The sequence below is a fragment of the Rhinatrema bivittatum genome, chromosome 3 (genome assembly GCF_901001135.1).
Source record: "Rhinatrema bivittatum chromosome 3, aRhiBiv1.1, whole genome shotgun sequence".
In the NCBI taxonomy this organism is placed as follows: Eukaryota; Metazoa; Chordata; class Amphibia; order Gymnophiona; family Rhinatrematidae; genus Rhinatrema; species Rhinatrema bivittatum.
Window position 1 is genome coordinate 405,419,700 of NC_042617.1, and position 23,197 is coordinate 405,442,896.

Below are 23,197 nucleotides of genomic sequence, written 5' to 3' on the forward strand. Positions count from 1 at the left end.
GCCAGAGGATGTGGTTAGTGCAGTTAGTGTAGCTAGGTTCACAAAAGGTTTGGATAAGTTCTTGGAGGAGAAGTCCATTTGCTGCTATTAATCAAGTTTACTTAGGTAATAGCATCAGTAGCATGGGATATTCTTGGTGTTTGGGTACTTGCCAGGTTCGGTCTGATGGAAACAGGATGCTGGGCTTGATGGACCCTTGGTCTGACCCAGCATGGCAATTTCTTATGTTCACCTTGGTGAGCATTAGGCCTATGAAAAAAATGGTGGATGATTAACTGCTTAAGATGGAAAATTACACCACCTTAGGAAGGAACTTAGGGTGCTTTCACAAGACTACCCTATCATGAAAAAACCCTGTTAAGGTGGATAAATTACTAAGGCCTGGATCACTGACCCTGATGCTGAAGTGACAACCACCAAAAATACAACCTTCCAAGTCAGGTACTTCAGACACAGGAGTGCAGTGGCTCGAAAGGATCTTTCATCAGCTGAGCTAGAACTACACTGAGGTCCCAGGACACAGGAGGCTTTAACTGAAGCAGGCTTTACAGCTATAGGTTGTACAGAAATAGGCTTACCTCCTACACAATGGGGATATGCAATCACACTAACATGAACCCTAACAGTTGATCCTGAGATAAGCATCAGAGATGTAGAAGGTAATCAAGCAGTTTATGTTGAACAGAAGAAATGGTCTAAGCCCTTTACTCACACCCCACAGAAAGCCTCTTCCATTTCAGTCCATAAGACTACCTGGTGGAAGGCTTTCTGGAAGCTATAACATGACACCCTTAAAAATAAAGAGGTTGCAGGATTAACCTCTTAACATCCAAGCTGTGAGTGAGGGGGCCTGAAAGTTGGGAATTCAATCTTGATACCAATTGATTAGAGCTGGGGGGAAGGAGGGGTCCTCAGTTTGATTGGTTTCTGAACGGATAAATCCCAAAGGAACATAAATTAAATCTGTCTTAGCCAATGAGGCATTAAGAGGATCAGTCCCTTTGTCCTCCCTGAGCTTCAAAGTCTTCACTACCATTGGAAGCAAAGCATACACTGGCCCCAATGGAGGGAAAAAGAATCTGAGGCTAGCTTGCTGTTTGTCCTGTACGTGGAACAGAAGAGGGCCTTTCCTGTTTCAAGGGGCCATGAACAGATGCACCTCTGGGGTTCCTGGAGGTGTAAGATCCAATCTGCTACTCCTTGGTCCAAGGACCATTCATGAGGTCTGAAGGAACTCAGTCTGTCTGCTACCCCATTCTCCAGATTAGCTGGCCTTATGATAAAATCTGGACTACTTTGCAACATAAGAGCAAATACATCTCTGCTTGTTGATATAGTACATTGCCACTTGACTGTCCATTTGGACCAACAATTTTGTTGGACAGCCAATCTCTAAAAGCCCATAGTGTGAACCATTACCACCCAGAGTTCCAGGAAGTTTATGTAAAGCTGTTATTGGGTGGACCAAAGGTCCTGGATGGTGAGCTGATATCCATGCATTCCCCATCCTAGAGTGGACAACTGTCAGCACAATTTGCATCAGAGGAAATGGAAGGAGCTCCAGAGAATGTGGTCAAAGCTACTAGCATACCAGAATTTAAGTCTGGACAATTTTGAGGAAAGGACCATAAGTTATCCAGATGACTTATGTCACCACTTATTCCTGGGAATGATTATGGAACAGACTTTCCAACTGTGATCTGCTGAACACTTCCACATGGCCCAAACTGATCACTGTCAGATAGGATGCTGGGCTTCCTGGACCACTGGTTTGACCCAGTATGGCATTTATATTAAGAAGAATCAATGACCAGTGCTAGAAAAATACCAAGATCCAGGTACCAGAAATCTGGTACTTCACCCTTCCCTTAATCCAAAAAGGGCTGCCTCCAGTACATGAGACCCTGCCCTGTGAAAGAACCACATGGTCCAGGACCTGGGGAAGTCTTCTATCACTGGGCCAATCTGAGGTGATCACTTAACACAGTGGTTCTCAACCCTGTCCTGGGGACCCCCCCCAGCCAGTCGGGTTTTCATGATATCCACAATGAATATGCATGAGAGAAAATGTGCATGCTATGGAGGCAGTGTATGCAAATTTTCTCTCATGCATATTCATTGTGGATATCATGAAAACCCAACTGGCTGGGGGGTCCCCAGGACAGGGTTGAGAACCACTGACTTAACACAAGGCCAGATAAAAGGCTAGCTGGCAAGGTATGAGGCTAGAAAGAAAAGTGTGAGTACAATACTAAGCCTGCACATAATCAATGAAAGATCTAAAAACAAGGTTGAGATGGGACAACACTATCATGGTCTCAAATCACATGTAATCAGGTTAGAGATCTTGGGGTGATTCTAGACAACCAACTAAATCTAAGGAAAATGGTCAATACAACAACGAAAGATTGCTTTTACAGATTACAGGTCCTAAAACGACTTAAACCTCTCTTATTCTTCCACGACTTCAGGACAGTCCTCCAAGCGCTACTGTTCGCCAAAATAGACTACTGCAGCGCCCTTCTACTAGGACTTCCTAAATCCTCTACTAAACCTCTGCAGATGATTCAAAATGCGGCAGCAAGATTGTTAACCAGTACCAGCCGCTACGATCACATATCACCAATTCTCAGGAATCTACACTGGTTACCAGTAAATTACAGAATTCTATACAAATCAATTACCTTAATCCATAAAACCATCCATCATCAACTTCAACTTGACCTGGAAATACCTTTCAAACTCTACTCTATCAGACCAACTAGAGACATTTACAAAGGCACTCTTAATGTTCCCCCCACTAAAGCCACACGCCTTGCTATGACCAAAGACAGAGCCTTTTCGATAGCAGGCCCATCGATCTGGAACAGTATCCCATCAAACCTCAGACTGGAGCCATGCCTTTTATCTTTCAGAAAAAGACTTAAAACCTGGCTCTTTCAACAAGCCTTCCCTGAACCACCAGACAATCACTAGTTGGCCTTCATTCCACCCAGTCTGGCACTCCGTTTCTCAAAGAAAATAAATGGACTCTGAGACATTCAGGTTAAAGCACCGTCCTTAAGTTTTTAACTTGTACACTCTATGGTAAAATCTCTTTTACCGGCCTATCTTCTTTCCAGCTTGTTGCAAGCTTCCAAGTTCTCTCCCCCTGTTGATTGTAACTTTGACTTATTCCTACTTGTTATCTTTCGTTTACTTGAATTTGTTACTCTAGTTTTTCCCTTTGTTAAACTGTAAACCGATCCGATATGGTAATTTACTATGAAGGTCGGTATAAAAAACTGTTAAATAAATAAAATAAATAAATGGTCCTAAAAATGTTTCCAGTCATGGTTATGACAACCCTTAATATGGACATATATAAACTAGTAATCTCACTAAAGATAAAGCAGCAAACAAATCTTTAAACCATCAATACAGAAAGGTCACAAGATTCATCAATTAAAATGTAGAATCAAAATTTAGTTAGCGTAAGCACTTCCTTTCATCACTAAAACATTTGGAAGTGACCCACTAAGATTACAGAAAAAAACTGATACAAAATTGACATTTTATACTGTTCTTACTATTCAGTTAACTATATTAATCTGAAGGTAGTCACCAAATTAATTTCCAAACCTGTCCTGGAGAACACAAGTTAGGTTTTCAGGATAGCAGCAAAATGTATGCATGGAGATAAATCTGTGTGCAATAGAGGCAATACATGTACATTTCATGCATATTCACTGCAGTTATCCTGAAGATGTAAGATATGGGAACCACTGAGCTAAATCAAAATTAACTTTATTTTTTTTAAATGGTATACATATCATGAGTTTCATCCCCTTCTCTCCATACCCTTTCTGAACTGTGCAGTACAAGGTGCAATACAATAAATATTCAGAGTAAAAAATGTTAAATCCTGTCTTGTGATCTGAATTGTTGCCCTTTAGCTTCCCAGATCCCTTATGACTAAAAAAGTCACATTACCTCTCAACATTGGCCACTATATAACTACCAGGAACCCTTTCCCATAAAGCAGCAATGAAACTGACATGGCCATCTCAAACGCCGAACTACAAGGACTTTTTTTGAAATAACTTGGCAATGAAATCTACAAGTGACAGAAGTGTATTGGTCACATTTAAAAAGACACTTTACAGTATAGAGGGTTCAGCTTTCTTTAAAGATTTGGCCACAGGACTCTGCAACAGGTAAGAGGCCACGGTTAGAGCCATTTGAATTTTGAAAATAGTAAAATTTCAACTTGGAAAGGCATCAATCAGTTCATGAACAGATATGCTTACTAGCCCAGTTTCCTAAAAGGATTTTTCCTATGGTAAGTTTAAAACCCCTATCAAATACCAGGATTAACTTACCATAAAACACGCACACTAGAATAGTAATAAAAAAAAATAGTGCTAAGATTAGCCCAGGTGCATGCAAGTCCCAAATTAAAGGCACTAACTATTCCCAAGCAATGCAAGGAAGGGCAGTAATAGATGCAGTAAAGGGCAGACAGCTTAAGGCACATTTTCTTAACATTGGAAATTTAACTCCTGGGTCAGAGCAGGCAGATGTCAACTTGCATTTCTGGTGACTATATTCTATTGCTGTGCCTAGTGTGTTACTGCCTCTAGCTGCTTCTACTACACCAAGTATAGCAACAGAATAACTGGCTACCAGAAATGAGTTTACACCACCTCAGACAGGCTTAAATTTCTAGCATAGGGGATCCAAGATGGCGTAGTATCTCTTTTCAGCTGATGCAGTTTCCTTTTTTCCCTGCAACTTACCTTTACTATGCTGCATGTTGGCCCTAAGAGAAGGAGGAAGGCGAGGGCTCTGCAGCTGTCCCTGATTCTCTCACTCTTGGTCTGATGGACTCCCACATTGTGAGTACGCCAAAAATCAGATGTTGAATCACTGGCAACAGCTCGAGAGAATTACTCGCCTCTTCCCCTGATTCCACTGCATTTCTCTCCATGATTGTTTAGACTTCCCCTCTGAATCCTGTTACAGTATGGGCATTGGCACCTGCAGAGTTTGGAAGAGTCGCAGGCTGACAACACTGGTGCAACTACCACTTTTGCAGAAATCGGCGCGTTGTCTACCACTGTTGAGACTCCTGGTTTGAATATCCCAGAGAAGGGGGGGGGGGGTTCATCTGCCACTACTAACTTGCGGTCAGATGAGGAAGCTTTGTCTTTCTTCTCCCAATGTCTTGTTTTTGTCCAAGCTCCCCCAGCAAGCTTTTCTCTGGTAAGACAAATGCAGCTTACATTTGAGTAGATTTGGGAAGCTACTGAAGGTTTGGGAATGTTCAACAGCTCCACTCAATCCTCTGGTTACGAAATATTCCGATATGGAAGCTCTGATTCAAGTTTTGGAAACTTTTAAAGCCAATACTGGTACTCAATTAGACTTATTCAAGATGTTGAGTCTACAAAAACTTTACAGCAATGTAAAAGAAAATCAAGTGCGTTTGTAGAAGATGGAGATTCTTGAAAATACGATGAGGCTGGAATTTAAGATTTAAACATTTTCCCAAGATTCCTTTTATACCACCTAAGGATATGGTTAAAAGTTTTCCTAGAAGTATTAAAAGTTCCTGAACAAGCTCTCCCTCATCTCTAAAGCTTACTACCTTCCTCCGTTTAAAAGAGAAGATTGTAGTCCTGCTTGACCCCTGCTGTCTTCAGTGGAGTTGGATATTTCTCCAGTACTTGAAACATTTGATAGTGAGGAGGTTATTCCTGCATCAGTCTTGTTTTGGAACCAGAGATTGGGTACTTCGTCAATTCTTTAGACATCGATCTGAGAACTTCCTTAATTGTAAAGTCAGTTTTCCCACATTTGGCTAGACAAACTTAGAAAGACAATTCTTGATTATGAGACCTAGAGTTCTACAGCTGGGAGCTTTATTTTTTCCTAAATACCTGTGTAAAGTATAGTCATGTTTCCTATGGTGGGTTTTTTTTTTCAACCAGCAGAATTCTCATTTCCTAAGTGATAAGATACCTCTGGGAGTTGATTTATTCACCCTTAATCTGATATAGTACTGGTAGGGAGGAGTAGCCTAGTGGTTAGAGCAGTGGACTACAAACCAGCTGTCCCTGAATGTAAACCGATGTGAACTCGATCGAATGTCAGTATATAAAAATAAAAATAGAAGAGTCAAGTAATAACTAAGCTACAATTTTCCTTTCTCTTCCTTGAATTGCGTCTGGACCCCTATATTGTGGACTTGTATTGAAATGGACATGGCTTTGTTTTATTTCTGTGTTTATTCTTTTTTTTTTTTCTATTTTCATTACAAGAAATTCTTGGATTCTGTAATAGAAAATTGCATAAAGAAAAAAAAAATAAGCTTCCAGCATAAACTCTATGGGTAGGTGCATCCCAATTTTAGTATACTGTTTAGCTGTAGGTGCCCACCCAAAAAAGAGTTTATGCTTTTACTTGTCGTGCCTTGCCAAAATGGCCCTGTATGCAAAACTGGCACTGTGCATTTCAACTTTTGGGCACATTCTTGCATGCAAGGCATGGCAAGTAAAATCAAAGCATAAGCTCTGAGAAAGACATCTACAGTTAACTGAACAGTACACACTTTGGCACTGTGCATACCCTTGGGGGGGGGCATCAACAGCTGAACAGTACACCAGTATACATAGTACCAAAGTGCACACTGTTCAACTGCAGAAGCACGTCCCTGAGAGCTTACACTGGAAGTTTAATTCCTTCCTTGTCTAAGGTGGCGTAAACGTTTCTGGTGGTTGATATTCTATTGCCATGTCTATTATTTATTTACTTTTATATACCGGTGTTCGATTTTACATATCACATCGGTTTACATTTAAACAAAATTTGCAGGAACTTATGCGTTACCTTTGTCAAATACATTAAACATTTAAATATGGGGATTGTTAAGAAGGGATATAAAAGAACATGGGGAATGGCTAACACTACGGGATGCACGAAGGGAAGCACAAAGTGGAGTGCCCCTTCAGCGCGTGACGCCTGGTGTTATGGCGCCGTTTAACGTCCGTCACAGTCTAGTATGGTAGAAACAGCTAGACATTACAACATGGGTACAGCAATAAACATGGCCACCAGAAATTAGAGTTAACCTTTACTCCAGCTGAGATTTAGAGGAGTTACATTTCCAGTGTTGTGCCAGTTGGGAGTGATTTCAATTGTCCCCAGCCATACACACCTATCAGACACTGCCCCCTCCACTACTCACATCCCCCAGCCCTTAACCCCACCTATAATAATTCCCCCCCCCCCCCAAAATACACAAATATGGAAAGGGAAGGCTACAAAGTAACAGTGCAAGGGGAAATAAACACCTCTTCTGCCATCCCTCTCCAATCTGGCATGTAATGCCATTGGGCTGCAGTTAGTTCTGTCATGTACTGCTCAGCTGTAACTGCTTGCTTCATTGTGGCAAGGCATGTAAAATCTAAGGATAAGATACATGGGGAAAGCACTTACAGTTGAGTACACACAAGATTATGTTCCGAACTGGGCACATTCTCACATGCAAGGCATGCCATGTGAAATGAAAATAAGCTCACTGAGGCTGTCAACTACAATCATACAGTCCATACTCGTGTGCCCTAGTCAGGCTGCACAGTTCTGAAGTGTGTACTGTTCAGCACTAGAGTCCACACCAGAGCACATAATGCCCTCTAATTTCACTTGACATACCTTGCCCAAACCAGGATGCATGGAAGGCCATTTTGGTCACTCCTAACAAGCATTTTCATAATCCAGTTTTTAAAGCACTTTTTGGTATTAGTGCATATTTTCAGGTTATATAGTTTTTTTTATTCCTGTTCAATTTACATCCCAGTAGCTTACTGCATTCCTGTGGTACCACTACCACACATGAAAATTCTGTTTTAACATTGTTTTATTCCATGAACCCCTTTGAGAGATACCCAGACATTTGTTAACCAAAGAAGGAAACTAGGCACCTGAAAATATTTACATATTTCCATGTTTTCTAATATAAAGAAACACTAGAATCCAGGATAGCCCAATAAGACATCAGTGGTCTCTTCCAGGAGAAAAATCTATTACAGAAATGTGAGTATTGGGGTGAATGTTCTTGATGAATACAATTATAATATAGAGAAAGAGACCAAACACAGCAAGCCACTTGGGGACTGCTGCATTTAAGATTTGTGCCAATAGGCAACGTGCCACATCAGCATTACTTTGAAGTGCTACAGGCATATGGCTCTCAAACAAGCAGAAACAAGGTCCTCTTTAGTACATAAGATTTGCCATACTGGGTAAGACCAAAGTCCATCAAGCCCAGTATCCTGTTTTTAACCATGGTCTTATTCAGGTCACAAATACGTGGCAAGATCCCAAAGGGCAGATACGATTCCATGCTGCTTATCCCTGGGATAGGAAGTGAATTTCTGCAACTCCACCTTAAAATGTTGTAGATGGCCTTGAACTAAGCAGATCCTAGTTCAGAGTTGATAGGCTGGTGTGTAGAGAAAATTGCTTTTGCCTTTGAAATTATACAACTTCAAAAATTGGCACTCCAGGCAGTTGCCTATAGCCTGATCTTTGAATTTGTGTTCTATAGTTGCATAACTAATGGTCAGTAGGGACACTTCAGTCAAAAGTTTAAAATGAAGCCTTAAGCTAACCAATCTATTAGACCACAGGTTCTCATTGAACTGCTATTCCTAAAAGCCAAACGCAGACTTCCAGAAAGAATTCACAACTGACACTTCATTCCATTTGGACTGACTTGGACATGTATTAAAGGTCAACTATAATTCCTCACTAACAAAAAATTATGTTATGCAAGTGAGTATCTGTTTCAATAATACAGTTCGCATGGCCAGGAATCCCGCTCCTCAGCTGTGGAGCACATCCATCTTGTGAAGCATCTGACATCCACTCATCACCCTACCAAAGAGTGCAGAAACCAGCAGCAAGGTGCAGTGCAAGATGGATGTACACAGCAGCAGAGAAAGAGAATTTAGGACTGCTCAATGGTGCAAATAAACCTTACACAGCCCCATGGATACAGGGACACCAGAGCTGTACCTATAACGCTCACAAGAGCAGCCCTTTAATAGAAATCACAGAACTAGAGGGAAAAAAAATACAGATTAGCATGTGAACAAGTTTAAGTATTTAGAGGATTATACGGTAGTACAGCCCCGCAGTGCCAGTCGGCCCTGAGCAGGATTTTGGATGAAGATGGAGGACCTTACCCTCAATTTCGGCAGTAACCCGACACCCAGGGACATGCCGCAACTTGTCCGCCTTTCTAAAGGCCAAAAGGCGACCATTTCCGCCTGCCAGCCGCATCGGCCTGGCAGGCGTGAGGGCCCCGGCTAGGTACACGCGTTCCCCACACAGCAGTTCCCAGAGTCGGCGCCAAGTCACGGGTTGAACCACGCCGGCCGCCAGAGCTCGCCAACGGAGCCATCTTGTCCCCCGCCCACGCCACACAAAGCGGGGGCGTGGAGCCACCAATTATCCTCCCCGCTTGTTTCCCCCTTGCCCAAGCCCTCTTTCCCGGCGCTGGGTCACCACTCTCGGGCTGCCATCACGCTAGCCGCATTCAAAGGGTACACGACGAGCAGTTTACGGCTCGGACTCCCACTCTCGCCCTCAGGAGGCGGCAGGCAGTGGAATGAGACCGAGCGCCCTCCGCGGCCACGCCAACGCCCCGGAAGAAAAACCCTGCGCTGCCCTGGCAAACGCTCAGCATGCCCCGGCCTGGGGGGGGGGGGGGTCCAACCGCTCCAGACAGGACTCTGCCTGCCATCATCGACAGACCCGGGACAGGTGCGGTGGCGGATCAACAGGAGTTTGTACCTGTGGTGGTATCCTCCCTCGGGGGGGGGGGGGGGGGCACCCAGAACAAAGACGAGAAAATAAAGGGCGACAACAGCGGCAACGCCACCACCGAAGACGACAGTCCGGCATTTGGGCATGGAAGGGGTTGACAGATCCCGTCGCCGAGTTGCGGGCCGGGGCGGCACAGAAGGTCTCGGGCGGATCCCCGCGCGCGCGAACATCGGGTAGGGTGGGAGGCAGCTGTAGCCGGTACTTACAGGGATATGCTTACTCATTGAAGATTGTAGCCTAATCATACAGCCGGTCCCTAGGAAGAAGAAGCGCAGGCAGCGTGGGGTGTTGTACCATACAGTCGCAGCACCTTAGAGAGCGCGTCGCTGAGCTGGCCGAGTCCCGCACGCTCGTAACCAACACACACTCTCACCCCGCGGAGCGCCGGTCAGCCACGTCACAATCCTTTCCTTATATACCCCTGCCTGACGTCACCGCCTCCTGGGCCAATCGCCGAGCGAGAAAGGACGGGGCGGTGGTGTGGGGAGTGGAGGAGGAGGAGGGGGCGGTGTAGACAAAATCCCCCTCGCGCGTCACGAAGCAGCAGCCGGTACAAACCGGTTGCTGTGGAATCAAAGTGGCCGGCTTGGTGGGGCGCGAGCTTCGCGGGGGGGCAGGGACGTCGGGCTAAAGGGGAACACCAGCACAGGAATTCAGCGTGTAAGAGGAGTTTGGGGTGCCGGGCTTAAGTGGATTGAAAAGCCTTCGTTTGTTCGCTTGAAGCCTTCATGGGCCTAAATTGAAATATGTTATTTTAGTGCATATGCTGAGATCTCCATGGGCGCCACCCGGCTGATCGAGAACTGTGACAAGAAACAGCCAGAAACTTAAAGAGCTTTCCAGAGATCCGGGGCGAGCCTGACGCGCGCTCTGGCCAACGTCTGTGACGTCAGCTGTTACGCAGAGAAGAGCTGAAGTTATTAGGGATTTCAGAGTCAGGCAAACAAGACACGTGAACTGTAGATGCGGAGTGTCTTGTGCAAATAAGAACTTTTAGTGCAGATTGCTGTTAGTTAAGAAACGTTTTAAAAGTGTTTTCAGTGTACTTAATCTATTTAAAATTCTTCTATATCTCTTACCCGATCAAGATTGGATGCCCTAAGCGGTGTACAAAACAAGCTAAAATGGAACGGTAGACATAAACATTAATAAAACATACAAGCAAGTCAGAATAAAAATAACCAAAATAAAACAATGAAAATATATAACAAGTAACATAGTGTAATAAGCAGCTATTCCCTAGATTCAAATTATGCTACAGGCGGAAATAGCCATGTTTTCTAAAAGTCTGGTAATTCAACTCAAACCTATTGTCAAGAGGGAGTTAATTTCACAACTGGTGCAACTTAGGAAAAACAACGTATATAATTTAACCTTTTGCACCTTTGAATCTGAATCACAAGCAGTGAAGACAGATGAGCATTTTTTCCCATAGACACAGAATGGGAGAAGATCCTTATTAAATCAGGCCCTTAGATAGGTAGGTCCAATTACTTTCATCACTTCTGTGTACAAGAGTCTAAATTTTTAAATTGACTGCTACATATCATTAGCCAGTACATATGATGCAACAGTGGACAGTCCCAAATTACCCTTGCTGCAACATTCTGTGGCATCTAGAGCCTATGCACTAGCTAGAAAGGAACATTTTCGTGAGCAACATAGCAGAAAGATTGTCTGGAAAGATTTGTCTTTTTGCCAATGATACCAAAATGTTCAACAGGGTAGACAGCCAGGAAAGTGGAAAACATGAGGAGGGATCTAGCGAAGCTCAAAAAATGGTCTAGAGACTGGTAGCTAAGATTTAATGCTAAAATATGCAGAATAATACATTTAGGGTGCAAAAATCTAAGGGAGTGGTAAAATATTTTAGGCAAAATTATTCTAAGCTCAAAAGCAGAGTACAATCTGGGGGTGATTGTATCTGATGAGCTTCAGGTGGATAAAGTGACGGTAAATGCCAGAAAGATGCTTGGCTGCATAGGGAGAGGAATAGTCAGAAGAAAAAGGGAGGAGATATTGCCCTTGTATAGGTCCCTGGTGAGACCTCATTTGGAATAGTGTATACAATTCTGAAAATGGCCCTCCTTCGCCTACAACCACAAGCTCAGTTTTTAACTTATTTAGAGCCTGCTTGCTCTACAGTAGCCAGTTGGAAATGCCTGCTGTAAGTGAGCTAGCATCATTGAAACAAACACTCTTGAATCGGTCAACCGCTTAAGAAACCGGCAATGCTCCAAAACAATAGTGTGATCGACTAGACTGAGTGCAACAGCACTATTTCAGTACTGTGTCCAGCATGAAATTCCATCTGACAGACCTCTAACCCATTACTTTCATCCAAATGGTACCTTTTGTCGTGGGTTTGTTGGTTCCTCTAGGGCCTTAAAATTATTTGTTAGTTGGGTCTGCTCTTGCCATCCTTTCCCTTCTTCCTGCAACTCTCAGGGAATGAGCTCTTTATGTGGGGGGAAAGGAAATATTTTGTCTCCCCTGATGTGTGCATATCTCTCAGGTGATGTAGTTTCTTCAGGGACAAACGGGCTGGATTCAGACTGGGTGTTCAACTTAGGTTTACTTATTTCCAAAAGTTAAATCACTGGCCCACACACATTCCATAAATTAAACTGTACACTTGAACTATTTACATTGTCTCTCTGCTGGGGTGCTTGTGTCTCTTCGTCTCTGCAAACAGCACTGTATGTAGGGGAATCTTAGCGGGGGTGCCCAACGTCATGAAAAGATCCTACCCGAGTACAAAGTTCAGTCTGATGCCCACAGCCTGTGTCCTGATCTGTTTGGGATGGAGATCTGTTTGGAAATCTCCCAAGACTTGATGTTATAACCTCAGTTGACCTCTCTGGAAAAGAAGCCTGATGTTCCAGTTTTGTTTACATTGTCTCTCTGCTGGAGTGCAGAGAGACAAAACTCCATATTGATAAAAAGGGAAAAATCCAAATGTCTCTATCCAAAAGTTCTCATGCTGGGTAGTGTCACTGTGAAATGTCACTGTCTCTGGTCTTGCTTCATCTAGGAAGTAAAGGGTTTACTCACAGGTCTCCAGCCCCTGCTCTTAGGATTGTGTGTGTGTGGGGGGGGGGGGGTTGCCCCTCTTCAAAGCATAAGATGTTCCCCAGAATCAGAAAAACTAATCCAAAAGCTGAACCAAAATCTACAAAAATCTCTTTCCCAGTACGTACCAGATCAGTCCAGACTCCTGGGTTATGCCTCCGCACCAGCAGATGGAGACAGAGCAAAACTTGGCGGGCTCTGCCATAAATACCAGGGTGCCACCCACAGTCTGCCAGTATTACTCTGTCTCCAGCAGATGGTTCGGGTGCATCTCCCACAGTCTGATAAAAAAAAACCAACAACAAAAAAACCCAATTAGAACATAGGTGGTAAAGGTTTAGTTAGTCAGATTTGTTCATTAAGTTTGGCAAAAAAAAAAAAAAAAAGATTCTTCTTTGCAGGAGCAGCCGTTGATTCAGCCAGTCCTTTGCTCCCAGGGGGTTGTCAGGTTCTGAGAGGACCATCCCCCCTGGTCAAGCGCTTGCTGGGCCCAAGGGTCAAGGACCCTGAGTGGTGGGTAGCCCAGCCGGGGTGATACCGGGGAGCCCCGCTCACTCACCCCAGCTGGACCGCTTCAGGACCCGTTGAGGGACAGCTCCAGGTACAAAAAAAAAAAAAGGATGGAGCTTTTTTTATTTTTGTCAGGCGGCGGCTCTCCCTTCTCAGTGCAGCGGCGATTCCCCTCGGTATTCTTTTCCTCCCCTCTCCCTTTCGCGCCGCGGTTTGGGGGTGAAGGTTTACTCTGGTGCCCAGCATGCCACGTGGTGTGGCCTGCTCGGCTTGTGGCGCTGACGGCGCGCGCCTCTTCCAGGACGGGCTCTGCTCAGCCTGCGTCCCGGGAGGCAAGGGGACCTCGGCTTCGGTTTGGAGAGTGGTCGTACGGCAGCAGTCTTTTGCGATCGCGGTCGGGATGCCTCCCGCGGCCCCCCCCCCCAATCAGTTTAAAAAAATTGCGAGAAAATCGGCCATTTTGTCAGTTGTGGCCCCGCCGGCATCGGATCCCAGGGATTTCCCGCCCTCCCTCTCCCTTCAGCGACCGCCCCTGAGGCCGGCTTTGCCAGTGGGGGCATCGGGGGGGGGGGGCACGGACACGGAATCGGAGGGATCCGATACGTCATTTTCTTCTGCTTTTATATTGGCTTTGCATCGGGCCTTCAAGGCCTAACCATTCCATCAGTCAAAACTGCAAGACTAACACAGGTACGAGAGAGAGCAGTATCACTGGCAGGACCCATACTATGGAACTCCATGCCCCTAGATTTAAGACTACAAAGAGACAGCAAAACCTTTAGAAAAGGTTTAAAAACCTGGCTCTTTAAACAAGCTTTTCAGAAAGAGAAGGGAGAATAGAAACCAGGGACAGGCAAAGCACGATCAATAAAAACATCCACACACACTGCTGTATTCACTAAGTGTGTAGTCTTTAAAGGACAAGTCACAATTTTAAAGTTAATTCTGTAATAAAAACCGAGATAGAGACATGGACATGATTAATTACATTTAACATTATTGATCACTAACTATGTTACCGAACCTTATGGCACTCTTGTAAATGTGCAAATCACAGTGTCATTAATTTTATATGCCTTGATGTAAACCGTTGTGACGGTATCCTCCAAACGACGGTATAGAAAAGATTTAAATAAATAAAATAAATAAATTAGACCCTCAAGAGACACGCATCCCAGTCAGGGGGCCCTGAGGGGCCACTTCCCGCGAAAGAGCCTCGAACCCGGTCAGAGGGCTCGGAAAGGCGGTCCAAGGCTAAACGCCCACTGAGAGTCCTCCCACCCAGAGTGGACACAGAGTCCTCCCCCGACTCCTCGGATCCGGAATTTTCGGAGGAGCCCTCTCCGCCCCCGAGGGGGGCTGATGGAGATGGCGCGATGCCGCAGGGAGTTGCAAGGCAGAATCAGACCTCGGAGGGGGATGATCCGAGGGTTATTCGCCTTTTTAGAAGAGGCGAGCTGGCCCCGCTGATCCCAGCCATCCTGGAGGCGTTAGGGATCGCTACACCTCCTGAGGAATCCAGGCTTAGATCCATGGATCCGGTGTTGTTAGGGCTGAGCGGTCCTCCCACCACATTCCCTTTTCACTTTTCGGTGACTGATCTTACTCCAGATGTGGGGCTGAAGGTCACCAAGGCGATGGACAAGCTCTATCCCTTGCCAGAGGATGCCCTGGAAGTCCTGGGGGTACCGAAGGTGGACGCTGCAGTCTCGGCGGTCACAAAGAGGACGACCATCCCGGTTACGGGAACCACGACCTTGAAGGACCTGCAGGATCGCAAGCTGGAGATTCAGCTGAAGAAGATTTTCGAGGTTTCTGCCCTGGGGGCTCGAGCGGCCATTTGCAGTAACTTCGCCTTGCGAGCTGGTCTTCATTGGGTACAGCAGCTGCTCGCCAACGAAGGTCTGTCCGAAGAAGAAGCCAGGCAGGCGGGGCGCCTCGAGGCGGTCGCGGCTTATAGTGCAGATGCGCTGTATAACCTTCTTAGTACTTTGACCCGCTCCATGGTTTCCACTGTTTCAGCCAGGCGGCTATTGTGGTTACGGAACTGTCCGCGGACGGGGCCTCCAAATTGCTTCTAGGTTCCTTGCCCTTTAAGGGCAAGCTCCTTCTTGGGAAGGAATTGGAAGACATGATACAATTGCTGGGTGAAAATAAAGGGTACTGGCTCCCGGAAGACAGGCCGCGCTCTAAGGGAACCTTTTCCTCCAGATCCAGGTTTCAGGGAAACCATAAGGCTCGTGTTCCCCAGCCGAGTACCCCTTCATCCTCCTTTCATTCCGGAGGGGGTAGGCAGCAGTCTCAGTCCTTTCGGGGGAGACGTTTTGGTAGACCAGCATCTAACCCCTCGTCTTCCAGCTGTAAGTCAGCACAATGATGTCTCGCTGGTCCATCCCTCCGTGCCAAAGGTAGGGGGCCGGCTGGCTCTCTTTTACGAGGTATGGACCACTATTATGACAGACCAGTGGGTTCTCTCGGTGATAAAACATGGCTATGCTTTAGATTTTGCTCGCCTTCCCAATCCACGATTTTTCCCGTCCCTGTGCGGTCCCGCGGAGAAGCGGAAGGCGGTCCAGCAGACTTTGCTCTGATTGTCGCTTCTGGGGGCAATTGTTCCAGTTCCCAACTTGGAGCAACGAAGAGGACACTACTCCATATACTTCGTCGTTCCAAAGAAAGACGTGGCCTTCCAGCCCATACTAGATCTCAAGGACCAGGGGAGTTCCTTGCGTCGCTGGATCTCACAGAAGCGTACTTGCACATCGGAATCCGGGAGGACCATCACAGGTTCCTCAGGTTCTATGTGATGGGGCGGCACTATCAGTTTCAAGCGTTACCGTTTGGTCTCGCGACGGCCCCCAGAACATTCACCAAGATCATGGTGGTGGTCACGGCTCAGTTACGCCGGGAGGGGCTGTTAGTCCATCTGTATCTGGATGACTGGTTGATATGAGCGAAGTCCGAAGCGCTCTGTCGTTCAGCGGTACGGAGGGTGCTGCAGCTGTTGCACTCCCTTGGCTGGGTAGTCAATACAGCCAAGAGTCACCTCGAGCCGTCTCAGTTTCTGGAATTTTTGGGAGCTTTATTCGACACCCAACAAGGCAAGGTTTTCCTCTCCGCCAAACGCAGTCACAAGTTACAACATCAGGTCAGGATTTTATTTCAGAATCAGTCTCCCACGGTTTGGGACTATTTGCAATTGATAGGTTCCATGGCATCGATGCTGGAATTGGTGCCGTGGGCCTTTGCGCACATGCGGCCGTTACAATCGGCATTACTTTCCCATTGGATCCCGGTCTCTGGGCAGTTCCACCTGCCGTTACACCTGACGGAGGTGGCCCGGTCCAGTCTGGGATGGTGGTTGCGTTCGGACAATCTCCTCCAGGGGATCTCGCTTGTGGCACCAGACTGGACAGTGGTCACCATGGATGCGAGCCTTTCCGGCTGGGGTGCGGTCTGTCTGCGAAAGTCTGTACAGGGCCTCTGGTCTCCGCTCGAATCTCGCTGGTCAATCAATTGCTTAGAGACCAGGGCGGTATATCTGGCACTTCGGACTTTTCTGCCCCTGGTCCAGGGAAAGTCGGTCAGAGTATTGTCCGACAATGCGATGACAGTAGCCTATATCAATCGTCAGGGAGGAACTCGGAGTCGCCCGGTTGCGTTGGAGGCCCAACTGTTGATTCAGTGGGCGGAGCAGCACCTTCTCAGCATTGCCACGTCCCACATAGCAGGGGTAGACAAAGTTCACATGGATTTTGAGTCGGCATCAGCTTGATCCCGGAGAATGGGAACTTGCGGACAGGGCGTTTCAACTAATATGCGACAGGTGGGGACAACCCGCCATGGATCTCATGGCGGCCTTTCAGAATGCCAAGGCTCCACGCTTTTTCGCTCGCCGCAGGGACCCAGGGGCGGAGGGGGTGGACGCCATGGCATTACCCTGGCCGACATCAATTCTTCTGTATGTTTTTCCCCCCCCGGCCTCTAATCAGCAAGGTCCTTCGTTGGATAGAGAATCACCCCGCGGAGGTGATTCTGGTGACCCCGGAGTGGCCGCAGCGACCTTGGTTTGCAGACCTTCTCAATCTGGCAGTGGAGGGCCCACTGCAGCTTCCGGCATTACCGATTCTTCTTCATCAGGGGCCTGTCTGTTTCGATCAGGTAGATCGCTTCTGTCTAGCGGCCTGGCGTTTGAGAGTCGCCATTTAAGAGTTAAAGGTTATTCTGATGCAGTAGTCTCCACTCTTCTGCGGTCGCGCAAGACCTCCACTTCCTTATCATATGTGCGGGTCTGGAAGGTTTTTGAATCTTGATGTTTGCTTTGGGAAATCCGGCCCACTCGGGTGTCCATTTCCGAGATTTTAGCTTTTCTCCAAGATGGTTTGGCCTAGGGCCTATCCTGTAGTTCGTTGAGAGTACAAGTGGCTGCCCTCGGCTGCTTACGTGGTTTGGTGGATGGTGGGACACTGGCATCCCATCCAGATGTTGCACGATTTCTCAAAGGGGCGAGGCATTTACGTCCTCCACTACTGATTCCCTGTCCTTCCTGGAACTTAAACGTGGTGTTAAGGGCCTTGTGTGGCCCACCGTTCGTACCACTGAAAAGGGTAACGCTGAAGGATCTCACGTTGAAGGTCGTCTTTTTGGTGGCGATCACCTCGGCTAGGCGTGTGTCGGAGCTTCAAGCACTGTCTTGTAGGGAGCCCTTCTTGCGAATCTGTGAATCCGGAATTAGTCTCCGGCGGTTCCCTCCTTTCTGCCGAAAGTAGTTTCGTCTTTTCATTTGAACCAGTCGGTGGAGCTTCCAGTGTTTGCGCAGCTCGACAAGTCGGATCCTTCTTCCAAGGATTTGGTGAAATTGGATGTGCGAAGGGCTCTTCTGCACTATCTAGAGGTTACTAATGAGTTCCAGGTTTCAGATCATCTCTTTGTTCTCTGGAAGGGTTCCAAAAAGGGTAATATGGCATCCAAGGCCTCCATTTCGCGTTGGTTAAAGGAGACCATTAACTCTGCTTACTTTTTGTCTGGTCAGCCCTTGCCTTTGGGTCTGAAAGCACATTCTATGCATTCACAGGCGGCTTCCTGGGCGGAGTGTCATCAGATTTCTCCACAGGAGATCTGCAGAGCAGCGACTTGGAAGTCGCTACATACATTTGCGCGCCATTATCGGCTGGATGTTCAGGCTCCCAGGGAGGGAAATTTTGGGGCAGGTGTGCTGCATGCGGGCCTCTCCGGGTCCCATCCCAAGTAGTAGGAGCTCTGGTACATCCCAGGAGTCTGGACTGATCCGGTAGGTACAGGGAAAAGAAAATTAGGTCTTACCTTCGATACTTTTCGCTTCTGTAGTACCAAGGATCAGTCCAGAGTCCCGCCCACTTCTGCATTGAGTCGGAGAGTCCGCTGTGTCTACATTTCGCCCAAAATTTCCTCTTGGGCTGGGAAGATTATTATTCCTGTCTGTTTTTGTTTCGGGTCTGGTTCCTTGTTAGGGGTAGTGACCTGAGGGTTTCCCTGTTGAACTTCATGTATATAGTTAGTTTGCAGCTGGGGATTATTCTGCTTTGACATTACGTAATACTGGCAGGCTGTGGGTGGCACCCTGGTATTTATGGCAGAGCCCGCCAAGTTTTGCTCTGTCTCCATCTGCTGGTGCGGAGGCAAAACCTAGGAGTCTGGACTGATCCTTGGTACTACGGGAGCGAAAATTATCGAAGGTAAGACCTAATTTTCTTTTCTTAAAAAGGGAAGCAGACCCTCTCAGACAGGGAGTATACTGATGAAGAATCTCCTCTAAAGCAAGAAAAAACACCAAGCTGGGTTAGTGGGTCTAACTTAGCCAGGAGAAAGTAAATTAGCTCATTACTCCCCAAAACCTAACTCAAAATGACAGAACACTGTCTACCTCTAGGTCCGCCTTATGCTCCTGGGATAACCGATCACAGCTAAGTGGAGAGACTGAAAGAGAATGGAAAATACCAATGCTATTACTAGTCCTGATGATAAGGGACCTAGGGCCATCCAGTGGCGAACCGAAGGATCTGCCACACAAATATGAGGTAATATAGGACTGACCTGCCCGTTCCATCAACTTTTCCAAATAAGGGATACAGGTAAAAGGCCTTTAAGTAGAGCGAAGTAATGAATCTAAATTAGGTTCCTTTAGGATAGGAGTAACCACTGAATGTTTCCAATGCCTTGGAACATAGCTGTCAATCAGTGATCGATTTTCCTGGTCCTAATAATAGTAGTGTGACACCTGTGGACCTAAATTATAATCTCAATATGTTACTACAGGTATAAATTTAGGGCCTAATTTACTAAGTCTTTTTTCCCCATTCTATGTCTATGGAAAGCAAGCTTAGTAAATCAAACCCTTACATTGTGAGCACTCTAGGTACAGGGAAGTACCTAAAGTACCTGAATATAATCTGCTTTCGAAGTGGCTGACCAGACATGAAAGGCAGAATATAAATCAAAACTTACTATTTTTCTGTGTAATAGAATTATTTTATTTGTTTTCTAACCTAGTAACATAATAAATGATGGCAGATAAAGACCAAAATGGCCATTCCATTCTGCCCAGCATGAATGAAATTAGCAGCATGAGAGTAGGTCCCAATTAGACTAAATTAGAAATTGATTGACTGATAGAGGACAGAGGAATGTGCAAATGGCAGACACTAGAAAAAGATGATTAGTAGAGTGTCTCAGGGGGTCAGTTTTAGTTAATATCTTTGAGAGCAATACTATTGAAGGGTCAGAAAGAAAAGTTTCTTTTTGCAGATGACAGTGGCAGAGGTGGCACCATCAGGTAAAAGTGCCCCTGCTGGCAGGAGGGAGAATGGGAAGTGGGGAGAATCTCATAATGACAGAACCCTGCCAGTTGCAGAGAGCAGTGCTACTATGTGTATGTATTTGAGGGGGCCACTGGACATTGTCCCCAATTTCTTTCCACCCCCTCAAGGGTAGTCCTGCATCTGAGTACCAGCACCTTTCTTTCTAGAATAAAAGCACTCTTTTGAAGTAATTATTAAGAGACTGAACTATCCTTGCTTCATATCCAGTGGGAGCTTGCATTTAAATTTTGAATCCATGGTGCTGAAAACTTTTGTGCACATGTTTATGTTGACCCTCTTTAAAATAAAGCCTACTTTCAGGCCTGGCACCACTAGGTGTACAAACTGCAATTGCACAGGGCGGCACATTCGGTAGGACAGTGTCAGGAGCAGGGAGAGGCCCGTGCTGCCACCGGGGGACATTGGTTTAACATTTTGACAATTTAACCATACGTAGGAAATCCTGTTCCCAAACTGGGTGACTGGACAGTGGTCCTATATTAGAAATATAAGAACATAAGAAATTGCCATGCTGGATCAGACCAAGGGTCCATCAAGTCCAGCATCCTGTTTCCAACAGAGGCCAAACAAGGCCACAAGAACCTGGCAAGTTCCCAAACACTAAAAAGATCCCATGCTACTTATGCCAGTAATAGCAGTGGCTATTCCGTAAGTCAACTTGATTAATAGCAGTTAATGGACTTTTCCAAGAACTTATCCAAACATTTTTTAAACCCAGCTACACTAACTGCACTAACCACATCCTCTGGTAACAAATTCTAGAGCTTAACTGTGTGTTGAGTGCAAAAGAATTTTCTCCAATTATTTATTTATTTTATTTAACAGTTTTATATACCGAAGTTCTGGTAACAAAGTTACTAATCACTTCGGTTTACATTACAACAATAGATTGACAGTATTTAGAATAATGTCTTACAATGAACAGGATAAATAGAAGTTGGAGAAAATAAAAATAATAACTTAAGGGTAATTATATACAAAGTAGTGGACCTTCCTGGAGATCAAAGCTTAGGTATTAAGTTTGAAATTAAGAGAATGCTTGGTTGAACAACCAGGTCTTTAGTCTTTTTTTAAAGGTGGGAGTCGATCAATTAGTCTTAAATGAGCTACTTGCTAACTTCATGGAGTGCTCCCTAGTCCTTCTATTATCTGAAAGTGTAAATAACTGATTCACATTTACTCATTCAAGACCTCTCAAGATTTTAAAGCCCTCTATCATATCCCCCCTCAACCGACTCTTCTCCAAGCTGAACAGCCCTAACGTCTTTAGCCTTTCCTCATAGGGGAGCTGTTCCATCCCCTTTATCATTTTGATCACCTTACTCTGCACCTTCTCCAGTGCAATTATATCTTTTTTGAGATGCGGTAACCAAAACTGTAGAGGGTACTCAAGGTGCGGTCTCACCATGGAGCGATACAGAGGCATTATGACATTTTCTGTTTTATTCATCATTCCCTTCCTAATAATTCCTAACATTCTGTGTGGGGGAGAGGAGGAAGGAGAGAAAATCCCTCATGCTAACTGCCTTTTCAGTTTGGGACAATTAGCATGAGAGATTTCAATATTCAACATGAACATTCTGCAGTTTTACATAGAAATATAGAAATGACGGCAGAAAAGAACCAAATGGTCCATCCAGTCTGCCCAGCAAGCTTATGGTAGTATCTGCCATGCCATACAGGTTACCCTCATTAGTTTCTCAGAACGAAAAAGTCAGGGCCCTTGTTGGTTGCTGTCTGAGTCCAATTCCCCATTACCTCTTGTCGTTGAAGCATAGAGCAATGTTGCAGTTCCATCAAAAGTATCAGGCTTATTGGTTAAGGTTAGTAATAGCTGCATCAGCAAGTTAACCCCATGCTTTTCCCCAGACTGTAACATTCAATGTCCTTGTTGGTTGCTGTCTGAACCTAATTCAACTTTTCCTCCTGTGTTAAAGCAGAGAGCAATAATTGAGTTGTATCAACACTATGAAAGTTTATTGGTTAAGGGTAGTAACCACCACACCAGCAAATTACCCCTATGCATTCTTTTTTTCATTTCCATCCTCTAGACCAGTGGTTCCCAACCCTGTCCTGGGGACCCCCCAGCCAGTCGGGTTTTCCGGATATCCACAATGAATATGCATGAGAGAAAATGTGCATGTTATGGAAGCAGTGCATGCAAATTTTCTCTCATGCATATTCATTGTGGATATCCTGAAAACCTGACTGGCTGGGGGGTCCCCAGGACAGGGTTTGGAACCACTGCTCTAGCCTTTAGGGATCCTCTTTATTGCTCCATGGTAAGACCACACCTTGAATACTGTGTACAATTCTGGTCGCTGCATCTCAAGAAAGATATAGTTGCAATGCTGAAGGTATAGAGAAGGGCAACCAAAATGATAAAGGGGATGGAACAGCTCCCCTGTGAGGAAAGACTAAATAGGATAGGGCTGTTCAGCTTGGAGAAGAGACAGCTGAAGGGGGATATGATAGAGGTCTTTAAAATCATGAGAGGTCTAGAACAGGTAAATGTGAATCGATTATTTACTCTTTCGGATAACAGAAGATCGAGGGGGCATTCCATGAAGTTAGCATGTAGCACATTTAAAATTAATCAGAGAAAATTCTTTTTCATTTAACACACAATTAAACTCTGGAATTTGTTGCCAGGGGATGTGGTTAGTGCAGTTAGTATAGCTGGATTTAAAATAGGTTTGGATAAGTTCTTGGAGAAGAAGTCCATTACCTGCTATTAATCAAGTTGACTTAGAAAATAGTCACTGATATTACTAGCATCAGTAGCGTGGGATATACTTAGTTTTTGAGTACTTGCCAAGGACTTGTAGCTTGGATTGGTCACTGTTGGAAACAGGATGCTGGGTTGATGGACCCTTTGTCTGACC

At 45.5% G+C, this 23,197-nt stretch overlaps 1 protein-coding gene across 1 annotated transcript in view; it reads right to left on the reverse strand.

Moving 5' to 3' along the window:
- Nucleotides 1-10,270, reverse strand: part of PTP4A1 (protein tyrosine phosphatase 4A1) — a 76,773-nt gene extending 66,503 nt beyond the window's left edge. The window contains exon 1 of the mRNA XM_029595672.1: nucleotides 10,080-10,270. The gene's annotated coding sequence lies outside the window, so the exon portion shown is untranslated. The remainder of the gene's footprint in view (nucleotides 1-10,079) is intronic.
- Between the last annotated feature and the right edge of the window lie 12,927 nt (nucleotides 10,271-23,197).